The sequence below is a fragment of the Camelus dromedarius genome, chromosome 11 (assembly GCF_036321535.1).
Source record: "Camelus dromedarius isolate mCamDro1 chromosome 11, mCamDro1.pat, whole genome shotgun sequence".
NCBI lineage: Eukaryota > Metazoa > Chordata > Mammalia > Artiodactyla > Camelidae > Camelus > Camelus dromedarius.
This window is the reverse complement of record NC_087446.1, coordinates 23,616,107-23,642,872: the sequence shown is the minus strand read 5'-3', so window position 1 is coordinate 23,642,872 and position 26,766 is coordinate 23,616,107. Positions and strand designations below refer to the sequence as shown.

General features: G+C 36.9%; 1 protein-coding gene, 1 long non-coding RNA gene and 1 other non-coding gene across 4 annotated transcripts in view; 2 read left to right on the top strand and 1 right to left on the bottom strand.

The window, feature by feature from the left end:
• LOC116156450 (uncharacterized) overlaps positions 1 to 21,373 on the bottom strand; it is a 55,976-nt gene extending 34,603 nt beyond the window's left edge. Inside the window, exons 1-2 of the long non-coding RNA XR_004140265.2 lie at positions 21,345 to 21,373; positions 18,768 to 18,855 (exon numbers count right to left, since the gene is read on the bottom strand). This is a non-coding gene — a long non-coding RNA (uncharacterized LOC116156450). The remainder of the gene's footprint in view (positions 1 to 18,767; positions 18,856 to 21,344) is intronic.
• SLC6A15 (solute carrier family 6 member 15) overlaps positions 20,356 to 26,766 on the top strand; it is a 40,142-nt gene continuing 33,731 nt past the window's right edge. The window contains exons 1-2 of one of the 2 annotated variants that reach the window (XM_064491565.1): positions 20,356 to 20,642; positions 21,181 to 21,291. The gene's annotated coding sequence lies outside the window, so the exon portion shown is untranslated. Of the gene's footprint in view, positions 20,643 to 20,930; positions 21,292 to 26,766 lie in introns of those variants that run through there. The other variant, XM_010975091.3, reaches the window with a different exon arrangement.
• LOC116156640 (U1 spliceosomal RNA) lies at positions 23,197 to 23,366 on the top strand. Its single transcript, XR_010383223.1, has one exon. It is a non-coding gene; the product is annotated as a U1 spliceosomal RNA (small nuclear RNA).

Below are 26,766 nucleotides of genomic sequence, written 5' to 3'. Positions count from 1 at the left end.
ACCCTGTAGGCCATTTTATGGAATCTGAGTCTATTCTAAACAAAATAGGGAGCCATTTCAGTTTTTTAAGCATGGAAATGACAGGATATGACTTCCATTCTCAAAGTATTATTTTGGCCACTATTAGAATTAAAGTGTAGAGGGACAAGGCCAGAATTAGGTCAACCAGTTAGAAGGCATTAGGAATAATACAGATGAGAGAAAGACAGTGGTTTACATCAGGGAGGTAGGACAGAAAATAGAAGTAGTCGGTTTCTGGATGTATTCTGGAGGTTTATCAATGTTTTAATTTGGCTTAATTTGTTCTTATAAGAACTCAGCTAGAGGTGACAATCTTAAAACGGTCATGTAATGCTAAAATACTTACTCAAAATATTTCATTTACTGTTCCTTTCAACTACATTTGTATTATCTCATATGTGGATGGTGAATTGTTCAAGGAAAGGATGGAAATTTTATGGACCACTCTACTTTAACTGTACAAAGTGCTCAGTAAACATTCTTGGATTAGCTTTCTTAAATGAAAATTTGAGAAAGCTTTCTGAAAATGTCTAATTTTGTTTAGTTATCTTATTTATTAAGTCTTCTGTGATTAAAAAATTGAGATCTAATAACATCTTTTATGACAAAAAATGCTCATGATAATATTAATAAAATAGCATGATGACAAATGTTAATTCATTTAATCCTTTTATCAATTTAAATATTATTACGGTAAGAGAATTTAATATTCTTTGCATTCTTGATGCAAATATGCAATCGAAAAAGAGATACTACCAGTGAAAAAGAAATGTAAAAAGAAAAAAGAAGGAAAGAGTGAAATATTAGTTTAAACCTAAATCTGCCCTGTAAAAAGATGTGAATTTAATTCCTGGGAACAGTGAACACACTGTGTTTTGATGTAGTTCTTTTCATTAAGGCATGAAAATTAGTATAATAAATTTAACTACCCTTGGTCTTTACAGTTTTTAAAGTTTATGTCAATCTTTATACAAAATAAACGGAAGTGTCCAATAACTTCTATAATTTAAGTTATAGTGAGACAAACTAATATAGCTTCCAAATCTGACAACGAATTGAAAACATGTACCCTGTTTTTACCTTCTATAAAGGGTAATATAGATTTCACCCTTGATCTAAGAGATTATACACTGTCCTAAAGTAAAAAAAAAATCGATATAAATTATAATTTGAATTTTTATAGTGAAAATTCATTTAATTATGTTAGCTTAATTTTTCTTTTCTGTTATTTTTGACTCAAAGTCCATAATATTAGTGAAGGTAACTAATCCAAGAAATGGAAAGAGGTAAAAAATTATGCAGAAAGTATTTTGATATATATATATAACATGTCTAATCAATAGAGAGGAAAAGAATCTTCCTGACATTATTGGAATAACTACATTTGGCTTATATAAAGCTCAGCCTTACATATATTTTTACTTTAATATTTAAATTTCAACGTGATTGAAACAAGAGTTTTCCTAGCTAAAAAAATAAGTACAACATTAGTAACTATACGTGGGAGATTGGCGATATTTAGGGCAAAGGACAAAATGAACAGTGATAAATTTTTGTAGAACTTCACGTAATACAAGTAGTTCAGCTTAAAAATACTTTTGAAGTGTCTGTTCTTCCACAGTTTGAGTTCATTGGATAATTTTATAATTTTTTTCTTCTAAAAAATCATCTTTTGTAACCTCCACAAAACTGATAATATTGTGCAATCACAAAACTGTTTCAGCAGCATCCTTGTGGGTAGTTTTGTGTGTTTGTTTGTAGCCTTTTGAAAGCAAAAAAAAAGTTTTATAGATAAAGATATTTTAATTTTTGACTGTTTTACTGTCTAGAGGAAAACAATTCAAGTGGAACCACATGGAGACTTTTCCAAAATTCATGATGCTCTCAGAAGTAAAGGGTATTAAAGACTTAGAAATAAAATCTGAAACACCCATTGATTCCAGTTTATCCTTAAACGTGTATGATGCACATCTACACCTGGGAGGAAGCCAATCCATTAAGCTTATATGATCCTGTACCCTCAACTATAATAACTCATTTATCTGAGAACAGGACAACTTAGTTGCAAGATGTCCACCTTTGTCAGGCAACCTTTCTTTCTAACTTCTCATCTTCACTGAGAATGAAAATCATCCACAAGAGAAACCCTCAGAAATTCGGGTCTGTGCTTCTCTAATTGCAGGGAACACTTTCATGCCTGCAGATATTTTTACATCTAAGACAGCCTGCAATTCTGCTTGCCAACATGAAACTTGTTTCACAAATTTTTTCAGCAGCTGGTATGATAAAGAGCCAGTTTTCATGCAAATTAGTGATCTTCCTAATCAATTTTTAACTACAAAATTAAAATTTAAAATTTTTTGAGTAAATTATTTTCAAATGATGAAATGCTTTATCAAATCTATTTATTTAATAGCTCACTTCCCATTATATTAAGGCTCTGATTTAAGAACTCTTTCTACGAAGAAGGAAAAAAATTTTGTTAGAACTGTAGTTCTTAATGTTGCACTATATTGAAAGGTACATTTTACTTTTTCAACTAACATTAGTATAAAATAACATATTTTTCTAATTAAATATAATGAGGTTGGCTTATTTTTGCATTACCACTTTTAATGCAATATATTTAATCATTTTTTAGAAAGACAAAGTACCACAAAATAAAAATCCTACTTTTAATGCTGCAGCCAATTATTCCTTTAAACTGCCTGAGCCAACATTTTTCAGACCATGAACTAAATAACTACTAAATGTATCCGTTATTTACAGAGTACAAGTCACTTTGTTATTATTCCATGAAATGACTGTTCTTTTGAGAGTAAAGGGTTATTCTTATTATTAACGGGCTTACTGTTCTACGACTGTATTTATGTGTATATGGACCTACTTTCCCAATTTTATGCCCTGGAGTATAGTAGTATCCTTAAGGATAAAGAGAAAAATGTACTCAACCTTTAGCACAGGGTTTAAAACAGAGAATAAAGTTTACTGTTACTTTTTTTTTTAGCTGAACAGTGTACTTTTTAAAAATAAAACACAATTAGTTGTACCTCTGAATTCAATTATTTCTAAACCAATCAAAGATAACTTTTGACTCTAAAAATGGAAAGATGAAGTAAGACTACCTATGATTTAATATCATAGACATTTCAAATACGCATTGAGCATATCGTGAAACACCAATATTCTAAGTTATACAGGAACATTTTATTCTCATTAATTTAAATAATTAAATAAATCCTTAATATTCAAAGATAAGCATGGATTGACTGACATTTTGGGTAGATATTATTTTTCTTTTAATCTGCCCTTTGAATTTGTAGACTTCGATATGGGATAACATAGAGCCTGCTGCAGAACATAGTGTGTTAGAGTTGAAAATCAAAACAAATAATTACTTTACTACTGACACTATCATTTGTTTTCTCTTTTGTTTCCAAATTCAAGGTCCATTTCTTGTCCAAATGCTTCTTTCTCAGCCCTCTGAAATCTAGAATTTTACAAGAGTGCCTAGCACAAGCTAGATTCTCAATACATATTTATTTCTTAAATAAATGAGATTGAGAATAGTTTCTTTCCTTGTCATTGCATTAACAATGCATTCATTATTTTTCATTGACTTTTAATTTTATTTATGTTGTTTGGTTATACAGAAATGCATATGTATCAGATTTATTGAGACCAGTATCCCTGGTGAACATAGATGCAAAAATCGTCAACAAGATATTAGCAAACTGCATCCAACAGCACATTTAAAAAGTCATATACCATATTCAAGAGTGATTTATCCCTGGGATGCAAGGATGTTTCAAAATAGGCAAATCAATAAATGTGGTACAAGACATTAACAGAATGAAGAATAAAAATTATATGATTATCTCAATACATGCAAAAAAAGCATTTGACAAAATTCAGCATCCATTCATGATAAAAACTTCCAACAGATTAGGTAAAAAAAGAAACAGTATACCTCAACATGATAAAGGCTGTATAAGACAAACTAAGAGTATCATGTTCAGTGGTAAAAATGTGGAAAGCTTTTTCTCTAAGATCAGAAACAAGGCAAAGATGCCCTCTTTTACCATTCCTATTCAGTATAGTACTGGAAGTTCAGATCAGAGCAATTAAGCAAGAAAAAGAAAAAAAAGGCATCCAAATAAGAAAGGAAGACATTAAATTGTCTCTGTTTTCAGATGGCATGATCTTAAACACAGAAAACCCTAAAGATTCCACCAAAAATCTATTAGAACCAATAAATGAATTTAGTAAAGTTGCAGGACACAAAATCAATATACAAAAAGCAGTTGTGTTTATATACACTATCAACAAACTATCCAAAGAAATTAAGAAAACAACACCATTTATAATAGCATCAAAAAAACAAATAAAATACTTAAGAATAAATTTAACCAAGGAAGTGAAAGATCTGTACACTGAAATCTATAAGACACTGATAAAAAGAAATTGAAGAAGGTATAAACTATGAAAAGGTATTCCATGTTTATGGATTGGAATTAAAATTAACCTTGTTAAGATGTCCATACCATACAATGTATTCTTTATAATAAATTATTGCTACCTTTTTTATGGCACTTAGGAAAACTGATGCAGAATCTTAGTTTAAAACTACATACTTCCCTGCAAATACTTTTTAGAGAAAAAGAGGCCAGTACTCAGCAAGCCTATAGGTCCTGGCCCAGGCACAACACTATTTACTTTCTACAGAAAGACTTTAAATTAAATGACTAATAAACTGCCTTCTTCATTATTGATGACTCAGGGACTGGGTGAGGCTGTGCCTACAAATAAAAGATATTTAAAACATGACATTGGGCAAGATTGGAACTGTCAAAGATTAAGAAGTTGAGGTACCTGGGAAACAGATAGGCAGGGAAATAGACAGGTGTGAAACTCAGAAAAGAGAAATCTAGTTACAAAAAGTATTTTAGATTCCCTAAGTACTTGAGTTGCATTAGATTATTGTTCATAATAGTTCTCCTTTCCCCAACCTTATTAGAGAAATAAACATCCGTGCCTCATTATATGGGGCTTGGCCAATGGCTTACTTTGGCTGATAGAATGTGGGCATTTGTGATAGTGTGCCCATTCTCATACCAGCCTGAAGAGGCATCAAGTTTCTGTTGACCCTTGTGCCATGAAAAGAACATGCCTTGGAAGTTAATGGTCCCAAGCGGGTGAGAGACATGTGGAGCAGCCCTGAATGAAGCTTAGAACAAATAGAGCCAGGTCAGTTTAAACAAGGTAATTCCTGACAGCTCCCACACTCCACCCCCAGATATGTGATGAGGATAGTAATTGTAGTTTAAAGCCACTGAGTTTGGGAATGATTTGTTTTTGCAGCATTTTTGTGGCAATAACTGACTTATCCAGTGCTCCTCATTTTATTCTTGGATCACTACTATCTTAGAGATGAATCTCCCCAGTACCTCCCATTTACTCCTATCATGCTATGATTTAGAATTGTGACTTATACAACCCCTTTCATAATCAGAAATTGACAGAGCTGTGCAGAGAGGTGAGAGGACCCCTAAATGGTGGTCCTCAGTGTTTTCAAATATACAGACTATCTAAATGATGAAAAAAAGCAGAATTTAATAGAAGAATCTATTTAGCTGGGCTGGAAATATAATGCTCAAGTATTACTCACAAGAGAGGCATGTACAAATAACTAAGAGATTACAATGTGACAATTAGACTCACAGTAAAATTGTGTAAAAATAATGGGAGAGAAAGATTTATGGTAGAGCTTTTATAAGACTATAGATTCTCTTCTGACTCACTCTGAATTCTCATGTTCTACACATATCCTTAAATGCTTTATTGGCATAACATTAAAGTAACTTCTATTATTAAATATGATCGCACACTGCTTTTCTTTGAAAGATAGGCTATTATATTTTCCTCTACCTTTAAGTTCTGCAAATTAGTTTGGCTTAAATCCAAAAAAGCACCAATACTTATGCATTATTAAATTTCGAAAGCCCTGAAATCAACGTTTAAATCCCTAAATATTATTTTCAAAGGAAATATGAACTTCTTGGCTATATTTCCGACAACAAACAAAACTATTCTAAAACATTATTTGACAGAACTTACAAACTTAATTGGACTGGGTATACCAACTTAGAATTAAAACAGCCCTAAGTTTATTACAGTGTAGTTTAAGTAAGTTCTTTCCTGTGTAAAAATCAAGAATGCGTAAACTCCTATGTTTAGAACTTTTCACCTGGTACTATAACAGAAGTACCGTGTTCCCTAAAAGCTGTGCCTTCAGAAGCATGTTCTGCTTCCAGCCTCACAGCCCCAGCTTGAGTGTCTTTTAACTTCCCTACTGTAGTTAAAAGCAATAGAAATTTCCCAATTACTCCAGCTTTGGCTACTATTAAGCTCTTACTCTCTTTCAGAAAACTAAATCTGATTAACTACAAAATCCTTTGGAGTTGCCCTTTTCAGTGTTTCTCAAAGATGTTCTTTCCTTTCCTGCCAGTGTGCTATCTCAGACCGTTAGCACATCTTCTTAAAACACTGCAAAGACTACTTTGGTGCTTGCATATACTTAGTATTCAGTAAATGTTTACTGTAAAGAATGAATGAATGATTAGTTCCTCCCCCCAAAAAACTCCTATGAGTTCCCAATTTTACGGCAATAACCCAAAAATCTTTATCAATGTGATCAAGCAGATTTCCAGGACGTGACTTAATTACCTTCACAATCTCATCTCTTACTATACCAAACACATACCTCAACTCCCTCTCATGAGTAAAACTCACTTCACAAGCATACGCTTTACTCTCTTAATCTGAAATATCTTTCCCTAAATTTTTCATTTGGAAGAAAAAATCCTATCTTTTTCAGCAAGGCCCACTTCAACTCTACTGCCTAGTAGTTAACAGCACAGACTTTGATGCCAAATCCCTTTGGAAAATGTTATTCAGTTTCATATAAAACTCAGCATGTGCCTACTATGTGGCACAGGAATTTTACTCCTCAAATTTTCCCAAGGGAAATGAAAAGATATGTCAGTAAAAATAAGTGTGAAAGAATGTTTATAGCAAATGTATTTATAATAGTCAAAACTAGAAACAGCCCAAGTTTGCATCAATAGGAGTATGGATAATCACTGTAGACTTCTATTCATACAAAAATATACTACTCAGTAATAAAAAGAAATGAACTACTCCTACAACACTGATAAATTTTAAAAGTATTATTGTAAGTGAAAGAAGTCTTAATAAAAGAGAACAACTGTATAATTTAATTCATATGAAGTTTTAAAGCAAGTAAAAATTGATGTTTGTTGGAAAAAATAAGAACAGTGGTAGCCATGGAAGGGTGATGTCGGTATTAACTGGAAGAGGTAGGAACAATTTTCTGGAGTGCATGTTTTTTGGTGATGTTTTGCATGTTGGTAGGTGGTTATATAACTGTTTCAAAACTCATTAAATGATATATCTAAGACTTGTTATTTTATGTAAATTTTATCTCAAAAGAAAAAAAAAGAACTAAAAACATATTTAATTCCAATGACTTATATGTATGCTGAGGTGTTTAGAGGCAAAATGCACTGATGTATAAAATTTACTTTGAAATGCTTCAATAAAATAAGATGGATTTATGGACAAGAAGAATGGTAGAAAGACAAAGTGATCTGTGATAGACTAAGTGTAGTAAAATGTCAATCGTTAAATCTAAATGGTGAGTATGTGAGTATTTACTAGAAAATTCTTCAAACTTTTCTGTATGTTTAAATTTTTTCATAAGAAGTACTGGAAAAAAATTAACTACTAGTTTTAGAAACCACAGATTATCTTACTTAAATCAATTAATACTTTGCTATTTGCAAGATGGTAATTTTCTAAGTCCCCCATTCCATGTACATTTAGTAGTTGGCCTTTTACTCTGAAAAACAGCTTTTTCTTTTCATATTTATTGCTTTATTTATTTTGAGTGTGGATTCACGTTTTCTTATTCTATTTACTGTTATACTCTATTACTACATTACTGTCATTAATTTTCAAGTTTGAAATTCCCCGTATTTAGCAAGTTGGAAGTCTTTCAAGCTAGCTATTTCCTTTTGCTAGGTCCTTATTTCTTTTTGATCACTTCTAGCATGAGATATTTTCAAGCTATCTTGCATTTTCTTTGTCTCAGACCTGGATTCAGCCATTTCAAAAACAATGATTCTTTTGAGTGCAGAATGACATCTGGAAATTGTGACCTTGTTTCTAGATGTGCTCATTGCTGTGTGCGTCTTTCTTTCTATGCCCTTTGAGTAGAATTTCATAAATTTAATACATACATATATTTAAATTAAATATTTAAATGATGAGCTTATTCTGATACCTCCAGTTTCACTACATTAAAGTGTTCTCTTTATGTTTTTTGCCTTTTTTGACTTCCATCACTGAATATTTGTATCACCCTTCTCTGCCAGTGAAGACTGTTTCCCAACATCAATATATTACCGATAGCACAAATCCTACAGTATACTCTACACGTATAATTCAAGGGAGGATTCCTGGGTAGATGATGATGTGAACATAGGCAATTAACTTCCTTCTTTTTGGATCCCCACTGAAATTATCAAAGGGAATCTTAAAGAGGGAGTTTCTGAATATGAACTGAAAACTAAAGAAAGGTGTTTTAAAAAACCCTCAAGAATTTTAACTAGATACAATGAAGGAAGACACAAAGGATATTCCTTTTCTCCTTGAAAATGATGCATCACTTCACAACAATAAAGATACACCTTTTTAAGAACATCTTAAATGCACCTTAATTTGCAGAACAAGGAGTAAAGTCCTCAGTGAGTAGAGATAGAGCTTATCACTCTTTTTTTTTTTTAACACTATGAAACAGTATAAATTTGAAAGCAGCTGAACTGGAACCCACAAGTAACAGAAAACAGACAGTAACTTTCAGAAAGCTGACGAGCAATTGGGGACAATCTCTAACACTGAGGCTGCAATACTAAGGAAGAGGCTGAACACAGTATCACTTTGTAACTGGTGAGATCCTCTGCTTATTCAAAAAATGGAAAATATTAAGGAGCATTAATTTAAAAAGCTAGAAGTAGAAAAACAAAGTAAATCAATAAATGCAGGAGAGGAATATAATAAAGTCAAATTTAGTAAATTAAAAAATAGAAAAAGTCAATAGAATATATTAATAAGTTTAAGAGCTGAGTCTTTCACAAAATAAAACATTCTCCTTGTCTGAACAACAGTTTTAAAACATAATCGTCTGGTCTGATTTATATTCTTGCCCTTCCCCTTTGCTTTGAAAATGTGCATGTTTCTGCGTGGGATCCTTCTTCAGCCTGGTTTCCAGAATGAGAAGCTACCTGGAACATCCTAGTAATGACATGGAGCTAACCAATAGAGGAATTAATACAAGAACTGGGTTCTGACATTTAAAACAACAACCACCCAAACTAACATGTATCTCGTTGGCTTGGTATCAGGTAGTGGATGAATAGTAAAACATTATTTAGAAACTGGAAAATAGCGACTAACATGATTCAGTGGTGAAATGTTTAATAAAACTGTCACATGAAATCATTCAAAAGACAGATAATGTATCTAATGAGCCTGTGGTTCTGGGAGAGGGTTTTTTAAAAATAGAGTGTTATTAGCGTGAGTTTGTTGGTATTAGCTGCATTTTATAAGGTGTCTGCCAACTAAGAGTTGAGTTAGGAGAGAACTGGCTCATTTTCAAGGAGAGACCAGGAAAAAAAAAAAAAGGTAACTCAAAACTTGCAGGCTTTAGGGATATAGTGCTTTCCCTTCTCTAATTTTTAAAAAGGAAAAACAAAACAAAACAAAAAAATGTTTTGAGCAACTTCAGAGAAGACAGTGAAGGCATGGCCATCATACTTTTTGTTTTAAACTCAGATTTAATTAACTTGCCTGTCCCCCATCAAATCTTTCAGTTGGACAAAATATCTTTGGAGAAAGAGACCAAAGACATAATCCCACAAGTATCTGATAAACTCAAAGCACCTATGATTAAATCTAAAGAGAAAGGCATATATGGAAAGAATTGTGCATGTGACTATTACTACAGAGAGTGGAGAGGAAGCAATTTTTCAAATGTTTTGAGAGTTGTATTTCCAGAAGTACCACCAATTTGATTAAATTGACACAATTTTAGGCAAAAAAATTTCCATTTCATATGTAGCCAAGGATGATATTGAAAAAGGAGACACTTGTTAAAGAGTGGAGGACTCAAACCATGGAAAACAAATGACAAAAGCATTACTTTTAAGGAGGAGAACCATGACCTCTAAGTAATATTTTCTCACTGAGTATAGAAACACTTCACAAAGGTATCCCAATGCAATTTCAGAAGTGCTTTGGGCTACTGACCACTCTGAAAGGCAGTGTTTATGACAGTTCTCTTGTCCCTGTTCCACCATCGTATGTTGGATTTGTATGTTGTAGGCATGCGGGGAAGGATGGGTTCCCACCTCCTCTCCGCCACATCTCTGGATCAAGAGGAGCCACCCCTGTATCTGACTTGCTTTGGGCAATGAAAAGTGCACAGTGTGACACACACCACATCTAACCAGCAGCTCTATTTGCAATTGTGTGGTTAGGTTTGGCCTCTTGTCTTCCCTTTTCCTAAGAGAATAGTATGTTCCACATAAGGTTTGCTCCTTCAGTTAAGGTCCCAGAATCAGAAGACACATGGAACAACGTCAGACAGAGTCAAGTGGACTGGAGCAAGCTACAGTCACTGCAGTGTGACAGGAGTGAGGAATAAATGCTTGGTGTCGTAAGCAACTGAGACTCATGAGTGGTGAGTTGTGCAGCAAGACTACCACAAACATAGCTAGAAAACATTTTTAAATAATCTGTAAGTACAGCTTTAGGATGCACAGCTCTAGGTTTAAGATTTGGTTGAAATAAAGGACAGTCTCTGAAAGAAATTTTTTCAAAGTAACTAAAGATGAAAAAAAAAACCCTACACTGGAAGATATTTTTTAGAGGCTCTTGGAAATAATGTGAAATTACCTCTGAGTGATTATTAGGCCCAGATGGTTTTACAAGCTAATTCATTTCAATCTTTCAAAGAAGAGATGTTTCCAAGGAGATATATTCATGCTAGTCAACAATTTAGTAAAACATAAAATCTTCCAATTCATTTTGTAAAATCAGCATAGCCATAATAACACCTAACAAAAATATTACAAACACAAAAAAGTCTCATAAAAAACTCAATCATAGAAAGGAATGCTATGGGCTGGATGGTCAATATGGCATCACTATTACTTCCTTATAAGGGTGAGCACTACATTTCCAAGAATCACCTTCCTTATAGATTCTTAATGTTTGCCAATAAGAGGAACATGCATGTAACCTGGAAGATAGAGCAAATGAAAGTCAACACTCTCCGAAGGTCACACAGCCAGTGCAGTGGCTTATTGGAATTCCCTGTGAATATCCACCTGCTATATTGCTTGAGACTGAAGTTGTTAGTTGTTTGCAACTAAAGCTGTTCCACAGAGTAAATGATAATCTTGAAGTAATTTACAAATGAAAATATAATCGTAGTTGTTCAAATCCAAAAGCTAGACAAAGACAAGTAGAAGAAATATATAAATAACACGAGAAAAGAGATTCACAAAAAAACAAAAAATACATCGCTAATGATATCAGAAGTTGATTCCTTGTAAGAACTCATAGACAAATGTTTAGCAAAACTGATTAGAAAAGAGAAAAGGTTGAAATAAACAACATGAATGTAGAGGTACATATATCTACAAGTATAACCTAAAATTTAAAGTTAAAAAATAATACTAAAACTTATTGCAACCACACCAAAAAAACTTAGCTGAAATGAACAATTTAAAAGAAATGAATTACCAAAATTTACTCAATGAGAAATTGTTAACCTAGGAGAGTGATGTCACTGAGATGGCAACATAAGTCATTCCTGACTTCACTCCCTTCACAAGAATAACAACTAACATCTGTTCAAGAACAAGACACCGCTGAGAGAATCCTAGAAAATAAGGGTGAGGCCGAAGGACCCCTGCCCCAACCTTCACCTCAGAGACCAAGACAGACTGCATTAGATGGGGAACAAGCAGCTACACGTTGACCGTGTTGCCCCTCCTCCGGGATAGCACTGCCGCACACAGAGACACCCCTGAGCCTTCGGTTCCTCCAGGGGAAGCAGAGCATCCAGGAGGGACAACGGCCCCCCCTCCACTGTGGGTTGATTTGCAGGAGCCCCTACTCTGATGTCACACTAGGAGAACTGGCAGGGCTCAGCCCCTGGGAATCTGACAGTGCTGGTGAATGCTTGCAACAACTGCGGGTCTTGGCAGACCGAGTTCCAACCTGCAGTGCCCAAGGAGTGATTCAAGCCAGTGGCTTTGCTCAAACCCATCTGCAGAACTAATCAGGGTACCTCTGAGAGAACTTAGAAGGGTGCAGATCTGCCTGATTTGGGTCCTCAAACAAGGAGTTTCACCAGACTTAGAGCCTGGATTGCCCACCCCCAGGCAAGGTGCTGAATCACAGTCCCATCCACTGTGGAGAGCGCCCCCAGCCCCATCTGACCAGAAGGGCTGGTGACAGCTCTGGGAAGCCCTGTGGCTCAGCGGCACTCAAGTTAATCATCCCCAAAGCAAAGCCAGTGCCGGGTGTGGACACTTCCAGTGCTGTGTGACACAGGAAGGGGGGTTCATTTGTAGCCAAAGCTGGGGGTATCTTCTGGGCCCTCTTAACCGGAGAGACTGGGAAACTGAGCAGCCTGCAGCGGCCTCTCTCCCTCCTGCTCAGGCAAGGGGGCTGAGAAACGGCCTCGCCCACTGTGGAGAGTGTCTTCCGGCCACGTCTGATGAGGAGGCCTGGTGAAAAGACTGAAAGCGGTGCAGCCCGGCATGCTCAGGAGAGGAGAGCAGACAATGCGGATCCTTTGCAGAACAAATTCAGTGGCCCTGTTTGGCCAGGGAACTTGAGGTGTGGGTTGGCTTGAGTTAAGATAACAAAGAGCATCGCCAGTTTCAGAGCTGCTGCTCCCACTGCGCCTGGGCAGGGGCTCACTCATCTCTGGGTACAGCCTTCAGCCTGTCCCACCAGAGAAGCCACTTCACTCATTCACCGGCCCTGCATACAGTGGTGCTTGGAAGAGAACACAGACTGTGGCCTCCCTCGTCTACAGAGCAAAACCAGCGGCCTCACCTGCTCAGGGAATTCAGTGCACACTAAGCCTTGATTCAGGCCCTGAAGCAGTAAGCTGTACAGACCCTGCGGTGCGAACTCTCTTACAGCTCTAGTTTAAAAGTTAAAGAAATGAATGCAGCAAAAATAACCATAAATAAAATAACCTGTTATTAGTTGCACAATATAAAAAACATCTAAATCCTGTGGTGTATAACTCAGAACTCAAGTTTAAAAGCTAAAAAAAAAATGAACACAGCAAAAATAACCATAAATACAGTAACCTGTTATTAGCTGCACAATATAAAAAACATGTAAATTGTAACAGCAATTACCTAAAATGTGAAGGGGAAACCAAGTGAGTATAAAGTGTACCAATTCTACTGAAGTTAAGTTGTTATCATTTTAAAATAAGGTGTTATAAGTTGAAAGCATTTTATGTAAACCTCATGAGAACCACATGGGGAAATCTTGTAGTAAACACCTAGAAGAACATGATCAAGAAGTCAAAGCATACTAATTATAAAATGTGTTGAAACACACACAAAGTAAGCTGGATAAGAAACAGAACACTAGATCTACAAAACAACCAGAAAACAACTAACAAAATAGCAATAGTACATCCTTACTTATCAATACTTACTTGAAACTTAAACAGATTAAATTCTTCGATAAAAATATATAGAATGGCTAAATGGATTAAAAATAAGATCCAACAATATGCTGCCTATCAGAGACTCACTCTAGCCTTAAAGACAAATATAGACTGAGTGAAAGGGTGAAAAACGACATTCCAAGCAAATGATAACAGAAAAAATAAAATTGGGGGTATCTATACTTACATCAGACAAAATAGACTTTAAATTAAAAATGGTAAAAAAAGACAAAAGTCATTATACAATGATAAAGGGGTCAGTACATCCAGAAGATATATAACAATTGTGGGTATTTATGTGTCCAACATCACTGAACCTAAATATTTAAAGCAAAAACCAACAGTGCTAAAAGGAGAAATAAATAGCAATACAATAATAGCTAGGGACTGCATCAGAGTAAAAAGCTTTTTCACAGCAAAAGAAACCATCATTACACTAGGGACATGCAAATTAAAATTACAATGAGATATCACCTCAAGCTGTTAGAATGACCATCCTCAAAAGATAAGAAATAACAGACGTACCTGTGAATGTGGAGAAAAGGGAACTCTTGGGCACTGTTGGTGGGATTATAAATTGGTGCAGCTACATTGGAGAACAGTATGGAGGATCCTCAAAAAATTAAGAGTAGACCTCCCAGATGATCCAGCAATTCCATTTCTGAGAATATACTCAAAGGTAACAAAAACATTAACTTGAAAAGCTATCGGCACCCCTATGTTCATAGCACTATTTACAATAGCCAAGATATGGAAGCAGTCTAATAGATCAACAGATGAACAGATAAAGAAGATATGGCACATATAAATATATAATGCTATATTACTGAAACATTAAAAACATTTTTTGCCATCTGCCACAACATGGGTGAATGTTGAAGGCATTATGCTAAGTGAAGTAGGGCATACAGAGAAAAATACTCTATGACCTCACTTACATGTGGAATCTAAAAACAAAAATCAAAACTAAACTTGTAGAAAAAAAGATCAGACTTATGGTTATCAGAGGCAGGTGGTGGTGGGAGGAAGAAGGGGAACAGTAAGGAGATGGTAAGAAGGTAAACTTCCAGTTATAAGATAAATAAGCACTAGGGGGGTAAAGTACTACATGATGACTATACCTAATACTGCTGTATGGCTAGATAGGAAAGGGCTTGAGAGAGTAAATCCTAAGAGTTCTCATCACAAGGAGAATGTTTTTTTCTTTTCTTCTTTTTACTGTATCCATATGAGAAGATGGATGCTAGCTGAACCTGTTGTGGTAATCGTGTGTGTGTGTGTGTGTGTGTGTGTATGTATATACATGTGTGTATGTATATAAATCAAATTGTCATGCTGTATGCTTTAAACTTACACAGTGATGTATGCCAATTATTTCTCAATAAAACTGGAATAAATTGAAAAGTATATAGTGTCAACAAAAGAAAGAGTTAACCTTAAACAGACCAATAGAAAAACTGAATTAATGTTAAAGTATCTCTATCCACCACCCTCTTCCTACTTTCCTCAATTTCCCAGACAAGTAATAAATTCTTTCTGTCTTACAAAAGAGTATTTGAGAGAGTAGAAGTGTAAACTATAGATCTCATTTTGTGAGGGGAACAGAAATAGATCACAGATCAATTCTATTTATGTATCTAGATTTAAAAAAACCCTAAATAAAATATGAAAAAGTTGGATCCATCAATTTATATAAAAAATAATAGTATATTATAGTCAAGTAGAATTTATTCCAGGAATGCAAGCATGGTTAAACAACAGAAAATCTGTACGTTTCATATAACAATTTAAAATTTAAAAACCATAAGCTTGACTTTATAAAATAAGACAAGCATTTGATATATCTGGGTCTCCTCTCTGTTTCTCAAACATGCCAGGTGAACTTCTCTTAGGGTCTTTTCCCTGACTGACTCCTGTGCCTGGAACACACCCACCTCCCAACATCCACGATGCTAACACCTGCAAGTCCTTAAAGTTCTTGCACCAATAAAAACCCAGGGAGACCCATCCTGACCACTCTACATATAACTGAAATCCACTTTCCTTGCCCTGACCCTCCCAACTCCCTTAGCCTACTCCAGTTTCTATTTTTTTATTCTATAGTACTTCCATATCATATGGTTTCATCATTTATTATGTTTATTGTGAATTGTTTGCCTTTCTTTGTCCCATCCCACTAGAGTATAAATTCTATGAGTGCAAGGATCTTTGTTTTGGTTACTGATACATTTCAAGCACCCAGAACTGTGCCTGCTATTTAGTACGTGCCCAATAAATATTTGTTGAATCAAATAATTCATAATTTAAAAACTTGGTAAATTTATTAAACAGGGAACTATATTCAATATCTTGTAGTGACCTATAACGAACATGAACATGAAAAGGAACATATGTATGTATATGGATGACTGAAACATAATGCTGTGCACCACAAACTGACAACATTGTAAACTGACTATACTACAAGAAAGAAAAAATAAAGCTAAAAAAACTCAGAAAATTAGCACTGAAAGAGAATTTTTTTTAACAAGACAAATAGGATATTTCCAAAAAACTACTTCAATATGCAGAATGGTTTTCAGTTATCATACATTATTTAGCTGTACCAGTTGAATGAATATTGAAATCGTTTCTTACTGCTGGATATATACCTGTGCCCAGAGTCCCCCAGATGCCTCCCTTCTGCCACTTCAGTCGCCTTCATTCCCGTCATGGAACCCTGGCTCTATGATCAATTTCCTTTGGTCAGTGACAATTTTAGATTACTTACAGAAAATTACATATGTTTAATATCACCATTATTTGAATCAAACATGAAAGAAAATGTAGGTGAAAGAAATCACCCAGGGAGAGTATGGAAAGGACCAAGGACAGAGCCCTGAAGCCATCAACGTTTAGAAAGAAGAAAATATAAAGATGGATAACGGGTTGCTAAGATTTCAGAGGAAAACCATAAGCATTTATTTTTATAAAAAAGAACCACTGATCGCAGCATAGAAGTCCTACAGGTGCCTGAAGTACGTATGTATCATCATAATTTAATAGAACCACAGTACAACCTAACTTTCTTGAGTTGTTCTGATTATATTTCAATGAGAAAAGCAGTCATCTGTCACATTTTATAAAATAATAACACTAATAAAAACAAACAAAACTATATATTTGTACATCGTATGCATGTATAAATGTGTTCACACAGAGGAAGAAAGACAGAGAGAGAAAGAATGAGAAAGAGAAGGAAAGGAAATTCTGTAAGACTACATATCAAGTAATTAACAATATTTACTACTAGCTTGTAGAATTGACAGGAAGGCAGACGAACATAAACACAGGGCCTTTAATTTTTTTAAATTCTGACCATGTACAAGTTCATACTTTGACATGTATTCAATGAGCAGGTATCACTGTTGTATTAAAATAATAATTTAGAATTTACGTTAGATTATGGAGTCTATAGAATTTGAATAAATCAGTAATGAGATCTTAAACAAATCAAAGAAAATGCAGAAAATGCATGGCAGGCAAAACAAATACAGTAAAACATTTTGTTTTCACATTTCTAAGTAGCTGTAGGCCTAGATTAATGCTGAAGCACACATATACCTGACATTTATGTCGACTGAAGAAAAACGCACAACCTAAAAACTGTGAGTTTTACGTTTTATTCAGGACCTTACTGGGCACTATAGACTGGGAGACCACCTTTCAGATAGCTTTGAAAAACTATTTCAAAGAGGTGAGAAAGGAGCCAGGATACATAGGAGTTTTTGTTGGGAAAAAACAGGCGGTCAAACATTAAAAGATTACTGCTAATCACAAAAGACAGAAATCTCAAGTTAATGATTTTAATGCTTTTCTGTGTATGGGAAGATGCAAGAGCCTGGGGCGGGGGGCGGTCACTGAAATTATTCCTTAGATAGGCTCTTAGCCATCTAGGGCCAGGATCCAGCGCAGAATGTTTCCTGTTTTTCTCCCTTCTGAATTCTCCTCAGGGCGCACCACTGGAGGGCGGCTGCGGTGGCTAATGGCTTAATGGTGGACAACATACGTTGTTTATCGGAATAACAGGCACTATTCTTTGTTTACTGAAATGGTAGGCAACATTCTTTGTCCACATACGTAAAGTATTTTAAAAATATAATCTATTGTTATATAAAAGAAATTTATAATTAAAAAGTAACTTAAAATGTAGTGATCACGATCATGTTATTAAACTTTGATTTTTCTCTTGTTAATCAATCCCATGTCATTTAATTATTAGACCAGCCAGAAGAACTTGGAAGGGAAGAGGAGAATTTCCTCTCCGACAATAGGAAAATGAATTAATGTAATCTCATGATGTGAATGGATCCAATATTTTCCTTTAGCATTGTGCTTTAAATTTTTTTTTAAAATCTTTTCATTGTTTTTCTGAATTCTGGGAGTTTTTGCATAATATTATCATTTTGGGAGATTTGATTTAAAAAATACTAGGGTAGAAAGTCTTGACAAGTCAAGATTCCTCCCCCTACACACACCTCACACACACTTAAAGAGAATATTCACTTATTCTCTCCTTCAGACCGTTTATTACTTTTTTTTCAAATGCGAAGTATAATATTAATTGCTTAAAAGTAGGTGTCAAATTCAGACGGTGATTTAGATACAGGCAGGTATTTATTTCCTGTATTTAATAGATGCCTTCTAATTGTGTGAGTTCAGACAACCAAAGTTTCAGTTTTTTACTCTGCAGTGTGTGGGTAACATCTATACTTACATCGCAGGGCTGGGGTCAGAGTTAAGAGAAATAAGACACATTAATTATTGCACACACTGCAAAGGCACGCACTTAACACTGAATCGAAGCTTGTTAATACACAAAAATACCGTGTGGCCAAAAAGACTAGTCTTCCTTTACCTGTAGGTTGAAACACTCTTCCAAGTTCTGCTTTCCCTTCTGTGTGCTCTCTCTTCCTCTCACACCAACACAATGTGGCCGTATCCCACTGTGTGACAGAGAAAGCACCCAATAATCGTCAGCTAAATGATATTAGCAATTGAGCAATGAAATCTTTGAAGGATTTCGTTGTTACAATTTTAAAATGGTACTCTTCACCTCCATGCCTGGAGTTCCCAGGATCCCCTCGTGGGATCTTTGCACCCCTACTCCACTTCTTATTTTCTAAAGTGCTTAGCCTTTGCGGAAATCCTACACTTTCCTCCTGTTAAAATCTATACATTCACTAAGGGTTTACAAGAATGCATTTAAAAAAAAATGCCAGATCCGGGTTTAAATCTCCATTCTGCCATTGAACTAGCTGTGTGACTTTTTGCAACTTCTTTTTTCTGGGTATCACCTCTGTCTAATCTCTAAATAAGGAAAAATCACCTCATTAATTAATTGAGATGATTAAATAAGCTATTTTAAAGCCCCGGGTGCTTAGTGGGAAATTCAATAGCTACTTTCTCTTATTTCTCCTCATTGGCATCAAGACATAAACTAGTATCCATTATTTTTAAGCATATTACTCCACAAATATTTTGTGACTTGTAGCTTTGTATGTGTAGCTGAGATAGGTGTCAGACATCAGTGAAAAAGCTAAAGGGTCAAGTAAGCCTTCCCAACACTGCTGTAAATCATTCCTGCAAGTATACAGAAAACTTTGTTTCCCACAGATAAGCCTAATCCTGATTATGGAGAACGTAGTTCTACTTGTTTTCTTAAATTCTTCTGGTTGTTATTGGTATTATTTGCACTGTATCTCAATTTACATATATATATATATACACATACACACACATATATAAAGATATGTATCAGCAGAAATATTTGCCTATCGACAAAATGTTAAGTAAAAGCAAATTATGCAAGGTATTCTGTAAGATTTTGGTTGTAACTGTTTTCGGTTTTTCCTGTGGAGCATCAGAGTATTTCTTTACCCATGTCAGGGGAAGGGCAACCAGAAGATCAAATCTTTTTTTTTTTTTCTTTTATCTTAAAAAAAAATATTTTAAAGGTGGGTTTGGAAGAGACTGAGAAAAGGCTCTCTTGGCTGCATTAAAAGCTGAGGATTAGTAGCAATGTTCTGACCGGAAATTTAGGTCTTGTGATTTCTTTCCAGGAGATTTTTCACTGCGTGAAAAACCTGTCTCCAACGGCCTTATTATTTAATTCAATCTTAATTGGATACAAACTGTCAAAATCTGAGGGATTGTTGGATGGCCTAAAAGTGCACAAAGGTGTTTTTTAATGGTAATATTAATCATCTGTAAGTAGAAAATGTCCTTCACCAACCAATAAACCTTTCCGCTACAATATAGTTTACGTTCATTTTACATTTCTTTCAAACTTTGAAAGTTTTAAAAACATAAATTTAATCTCTAGAACATATGCCCTATTAAGGGGAAGATTCGGCCATTTTCAAAAGTAGGCTAAGCTTTGTGTTCAGTGATGTATATTTTAGGAATTCTCCACGTGGCTTAATGAGTATGTCTTCCTTGCTGTGAGAGATAAGTCAGCCTTCATCTTGTAATAAGACCCCTTGGAGACGAGTCGGATGCTAAGGGACCAACATAGGGTGAGGACTAGCTCCTTTAAACAGCCTTTCATAATCTGGCCAGAATCGCTGAGCGCTATCAGGTAACCGTTTGATGGAGACGCAAATGCCTAGAATGTTCTTTTGCGAGAGAAGTAAATGGCCGGCTTGGAGAGAAAACTAGGGAAAAGGGTTCTTTGAGTCACCCACCGCTTCTGGTCCTGTCACCAACTCGGAGAATAGTCCGAGCGTGTGAGGTAGGATCATTTCTATTGTTATCCAGGCTGAGACAAAGGGGGAGGGGACGGTGGGCAACTGGTGCCCATCCTTTCGGTTGCGTAGGTTGGGGGAGGACAGGATGGCAGGGAGAATTTGTTTAGTTTTGCTTGGGAGCCGGCTTCCCCAAGTCCATCCCGCCCCCGGCCTGGAGCGCTGGGAGGATAGATGCTGCGAGGCCGCCGCAGCGGCCTCTGCGTCAAGGGGCGGTGGGGCGGGGAGGTGCGGCGCCCAGCCGGGCGACCTGGCTCGCGTCCCCGCGCCGCCAGCAGCCTCCGCCTCTCCCCCGCAGCCTGCCGGCCGCCGCAGCTCGGGCGGGCCGGGCACGTGGGTGCCTCCGTCACACCCTCACTCACACACTCACACACACCCGCGCGCACGCACCGCGCGCCTGCATCTCGTGCTCTTTCTCTGGCCGACACACAGGCGCTCACGAGTCGCTCAGTGCCAGCCCCAGGGCAGCGACCCCCTCCACCCAGTCCCGAGGCCCGCCCTTGGCTAGCTGCTGCTTCTCTCCAGACAGCTCCTTTGCGGCCTGGGTCACAGCCACCTGGACCCAACCCTTCGACCACTGCTGCTACAGTCGGGACGTGGAAACAGCCAGAGGCGCCCGACCAAGACACACTGACGGTAAGGACACCCTCCTACCGCTAAGGGCACGGCTTAGGTGGAGTGGGGCTCACCGTTAGGCACCCTGGAGCCTGGGGACCTGGGAAGGGAGCGGAATTGATGGATGGGTCCAGGGAAGGACTCAGGCTGTGTCCGGGGGTGAAGGGAGCAGGGCGCTTCCAAAGCCCTGGATGGGAGAAGCTGGACTAGGCGGGCGACCCTCCCGGCTCCTCGTCCTGCACCTGCACACAGTTGGAGGGAGGGGGTGCGAGAGGCGGCGTGTAACGGGAAGCACATGGGTCGAAACGTGCCGCCATCCTTCCTTCTCGTCGTGAAAACTGCCCACAGCAACCCCGAGAGACCAGTCCGTTCCCAGTCAAGTCAGGTTGGCTGAAGGGTGGAGTCTGACCAGGGCAAATCAGAAAGTTGGGAGGGTCGGGACGGAGCGAGGCGCTCCGGAGGTTCTAGGTGAGTTAGAAGCCGATCCTCGTGCGGGTGGGCGGTGGGGCGGGGAGAGGAGCCAACCTCATTCCTCATTCGCTTCTGGTTGCTTTTGCAACTGCTTAAGGAGACTACCGAAGGCGGTGTGTTTTCACGTGACCCCAGTTCCCTTTTGCCTGAGGCATCCTGCGATAAATGGTCCTAAAGTGGGCCATTCTCCCGCACAAGGCACGTGGCTCCGGAAGAAAGCACAGCTTGTGTGTTCCTGCGCATCCAGGAATTTGAGAGTGTGGCGGTGAGGGTGCTGGTGCTGGGATTTCAAGGAGGATGGTAGGAATTAGAAACCCAGACCTTCTACGTTTCGTTAACTCTACCGTCTCTGCGCCGCCTGGGCAGAGGACGGTTTTGAGAATAGGATAGACTTTAAGTCGTAAGGCACAGACATACCAGCCTTCTAAACATGAATGGATCAAAAACGCCCGAGCCGTCCCGGGGACAGGTATGACCCTGCCGAGCGCAGAGGCCGCAGGGGCGGGAATTCTTTTCCGTTAGGCAGAGAAGCAGAGTTTGTCGCGCGTTCGCGGAGAGCTCGCGCTCCCTGGTGCCGAGCTCTCCTCTCCCCCTTCCATTCTCTTCCCTTGCAGGGAAATAGTGGAGTAAGACGGGGCGGGGTCCGCACTCGGGCGTGGTGACGTCAGCAGTGTTTGGGTGCTTATGCAAATGAGACTGCGACCGTTTCTCCCAGTTGGGCCGTTTCCCTCCAGATCTTAAAGGTAGATCTAGTCTTAGTGTGCACCGTTTGTTTGGTTTCCTGCGCAGAAACACCGGAGGACTGAAGGGTTTACGTACTGTGCTGCATTTGGGCTCCTCATCGTCCAGTTTTTAAAGCTGTTCTATACCTGTCCTTTCCTGGTTGCTTTCCCGGACCACAAGGAACAATGTGTTTGCTTTAGGAAATATTCTCTGACAAACAACCCCATGGAGAGCTTATTACCCCACCCAGTCTCATTTTTGCAAGAACGGCTCTGAGATACACACTTGCTTTTATCTTCCACACCCAGTATTGGGTTTGACAGTAGTAGGTATTTAATACTTGATTGTGAACCAAAGCGTGTGTGTATTTATCTCATTAAATTCATAGTATTCAACCATCAGAATCGCCTGTTTTATTTTTTCTATCTAAAAATGTGTTTTTTCTATCTACATGACCAATGATCCATGTATATCTGTTAGAATGAAATATATTACCAGTATATTATTGAATTCATTGGTCATTTTCTCCTAAGTGACACATTCAGTGTGTCCTCCCTCCCCCCAGGATGACAAGAATTACTGTTTTAAAAGGAAGATAATCTTTTATCGTTGGTCGACAGGTTTTCTTTTTCTGATTGCACATTATATACTTGATTCAAGAATTACTTTATACTTACAATATATGTAACTCAAGATTCCATATATTAATGGCATTAAGAAAGGTATTTATACATACTTACCTGGCAGGGGAGACACCATGATCACGAAGGTGGTTTTCCCAGGGCGAGGCTCATCCATTGCACTCTGGATGTGCTGACCCCTGCGATTCCTCCAAATGTGGGAAACTCTACTGCATAATTTGTGGTAGTGGGGGGGGGGGGCTGCGTTCGCACTTTCCCCTGTTTAAAAAAAGAAGAAAAAGAAAGGTATTTATACGTATTTTTAGGAAGAAATGCTGTGTCATCCAATTAAAGTAAATAACAAATACTATCTGAATCCAGTTCAGGCTGCTGTAACAAATGACCATAAACCAGGTGTCTTATAAACAACAGAAATTTATTTCTCACATTCTGGAGGCTGGTACAAGATTAAGGTGCCAGCAGACTCCTTGTCTGGTGAGAGCCTGCTTGCTGGTTCAGGGAGGGTGCCTTCTCACTGTGTTCTCACAAGGTGGAAGGGGCTAGTTAGCTCTCCAGGGTCTCTTACCAACCCCTAAAGGCTTCACCTCAAGGTAATATATAATCACCTTGGGGTTAGAATTTCAACGTACGAATATGGGATGAAAGGAGGATACAAACATTCAAACCACAGCAAATAGTAAAGAATTTATAAAGATAATAGTTATTTGAGATACCAAAAATCAGATGAGATGCCTTAGTTGTCAGTTATTGAAAATTTTAAATAACTTAGAATAATTCATAAAACCTAAGCTCTATAATCATTAATTTACCCAGTGATCACAGTTCAAATTTTACTGTGTGCATGTTAGAAAATAGGCTTATCCTGTCATAAAATAAAACTTTTATTTGAATTGGTAAGAAATTTGCATTCTTGTGAACTCTGGGGTTATCATTCAGGTAATTAAAAGATCATCGACTTGGAATGATAGATCTGAAAGAGAGTGTTGTGATCAAAATCTCTGAAAAATTTTACTTTTCAATTTACTTCTTTTGGAGAGTGTTTTAACCCCTTTATTACTATATACGTATGCATGATTGACTATGTTAATATATTCCTATGCAGAGTCGATTTTAAAATAGTTTCTGAGCAGATGGCATTATCAACAAAAATCCTTGGGTGTAGTCTGATGCGTGAAATCATTCAGGGTTACATGGCAGGATCTTTAGATTTATTTCCAGTCTGCACTATAACTTAACTCCTAACTACTCTTCTGGATGTATTGAGTAAATAATTTTTAATAAACACATTTATCTGCTTATACATTAACTTTGACCAATAATGATTGTCTCATATTTCTCCATGAACAGTAAGCCCTAGAAACTGAGCTGCAGGGTAGTTTTAAGTGCATAGTATCATTTAATATAGAGCTATTTTCAGTCTTGAAGTTCAGTTTGTTTCCTTATGATTAAGGCACTAAGGTAACCTTTCACATAAGATAGATTGTTATCTTTTAATAGAATGCTTAAGCTGGGAGCTTTTTTACCTCTCAGATTGGCAAAGATCAAAAAGATTACTCACTGTATCGAAGAAGGCTGAGGGAAGCAGGCACTTTCATGCTTTGCTTGTGGTAGTGCAAATTTAGACAACCTTTATAAAGGGTCATTTGCCAATATTTACCAAAATTATGAAAGCGTGTACCCTTTGATCAAACAGCTCCACTTCTAGGAATTTATTCTACAGATATACAAATTTCAGGTATACAAACTGAGTTGCTTGAACATTGATGCGAATTATCAGAAATGGCTAATCTATGATATATTCATACCATGGACTATCATACAATCATTAAAAAATAAGCTATTGTATTGAGAGCAAAGTTTTTGAAGGCTTTTAAAGTGAAAACCAAGATGCAGAATTATGTATAGTATATAGTTACAGTTGTGTAAAAAGAACAAAGTTGGGTGGGGGGGAAGAAAACACATATTAGCCTGAATATACATACTAGTTTGAATATATATCAAATTTCTGTTGAGGACTTCGGTGACTTACAGAGAGGTAGGGGTGGGACTAGATATGCTGGGGAGAAAGGGTAGGAAGATATATTTCACTCTATGCCCACCATTTTACTGTATTATTTGTTCTAAAATAGATTTAAACATTCTAAAGTGAAAACAATAGCAAATAAACAGCTCTGGGAGAACAGTATCCAGGCATCAGATGCTGTCAAATGAGTAAAGTATAAAAGTCAATGGGTGTTTTGTCTCCATGATTTTTGTAGTTTTTGAATTTACAGGAAAGTTTCCTCTTTCAGCATTCTTAGTAATAAAATTATATTAGAGCAGCAGATGAGATTTAGTTGATTCACTAAAACATGCATAAAATGTATAGTTTAGTGAATTGACTGAGGTTTTTTAAAAAAATTATTTTAAGATGGTTATAGATTCACATTTTAGTTGTTAAGAAATAATTATATAAGATAATACGTAGTTAAAAGAAATAGAGAGTTCTTTTGTGCCCTTTACAGTTTCCTGGAAATGTAACATCTTGCAAAACTATACAACATAATCAGAATATTGACATTGATAAAGCAAAGTTACAAGACAGTTCCATCACTGTAACAGTCCCTGTGTTGCCCTTTCATAAGCACAACCACTTCACTCCTTCCCTCATCCTCTCCTTAACTCGTAATAACCACTAATCTGTTATTCATGTTTGTTGTTTTCTTTTCAAGAATGTTACATAAGTAGAATCATATAATATGCAACCTTTCAGAATTGGCTTTTCCCACTCAGCATAATTGTCTGTAGATTCACCTAAGTTGTTGTGTTAGTAGTTTGTTTTTATTTCCGACTAGTACTCCATGATATGGATTTACCAGAGTTAGTTTAACTATTTACCCATTAAATGGCATCTGGGTTGTTTCTGGTTTAGAGTTATTATGAATAAAGCTATTGTAGACACTTGTTTACAAGTTTTATGGAACATAAGTTTTTATTTCTCTAGGATAAACAGCCAAGAGTTCAATTGTTGGGTTAAATAGTTGCATGCTTTGTTTTCTAGAGAGCTGTACCATTTTACATTCTCACCAGCAATGTATGAATGATCCAGGTTCTCTGTATCAGAATCTGGTTGTCCTTATATTTTGGCCATTTTGATAAGTATGTAGTGACATCTCGTAGTTCTCGTTAGAATTTCCTAATGCCTAATAATGTCAAACCTCATTTCATGTGCTCATTTGCCATCCAGATATCATGTTCAGTGAAATGTCCCTTTATGGCCTTTGTCCATTTGCTGAATTATTTCTGAAGTGGCTACAAGTGAAGGGATGCTGGCAGCCCCAGAAACTAAAAGGAGAAAGAATAGACTCCCCCCCAGAGTCTCCTAAGGGAGTGCAGACCTGCCAACACCTTGATTTTGGTTCATTGAAACTGATTTTGAATCTCTGATTTCCAGAGCTTTGAAAGAATACCTTTCTATGGTTTCAAGCCACTACATTTGAAATAATTTGTTGCAGCAGCCTCAGGAAATGAATACAGTGCCTAAATCTGAGTTGTTCTCAAGATGCTAATAAAATTTTGTGTTTAAAAAAAACTTTGTGTATTTAAAAAAAATTAAAAGACTTTTTGAAAGACTTAAGTAAGGTTTAAAATCTGTCCTTGGTTCATAGAAGTTAACAAAAAA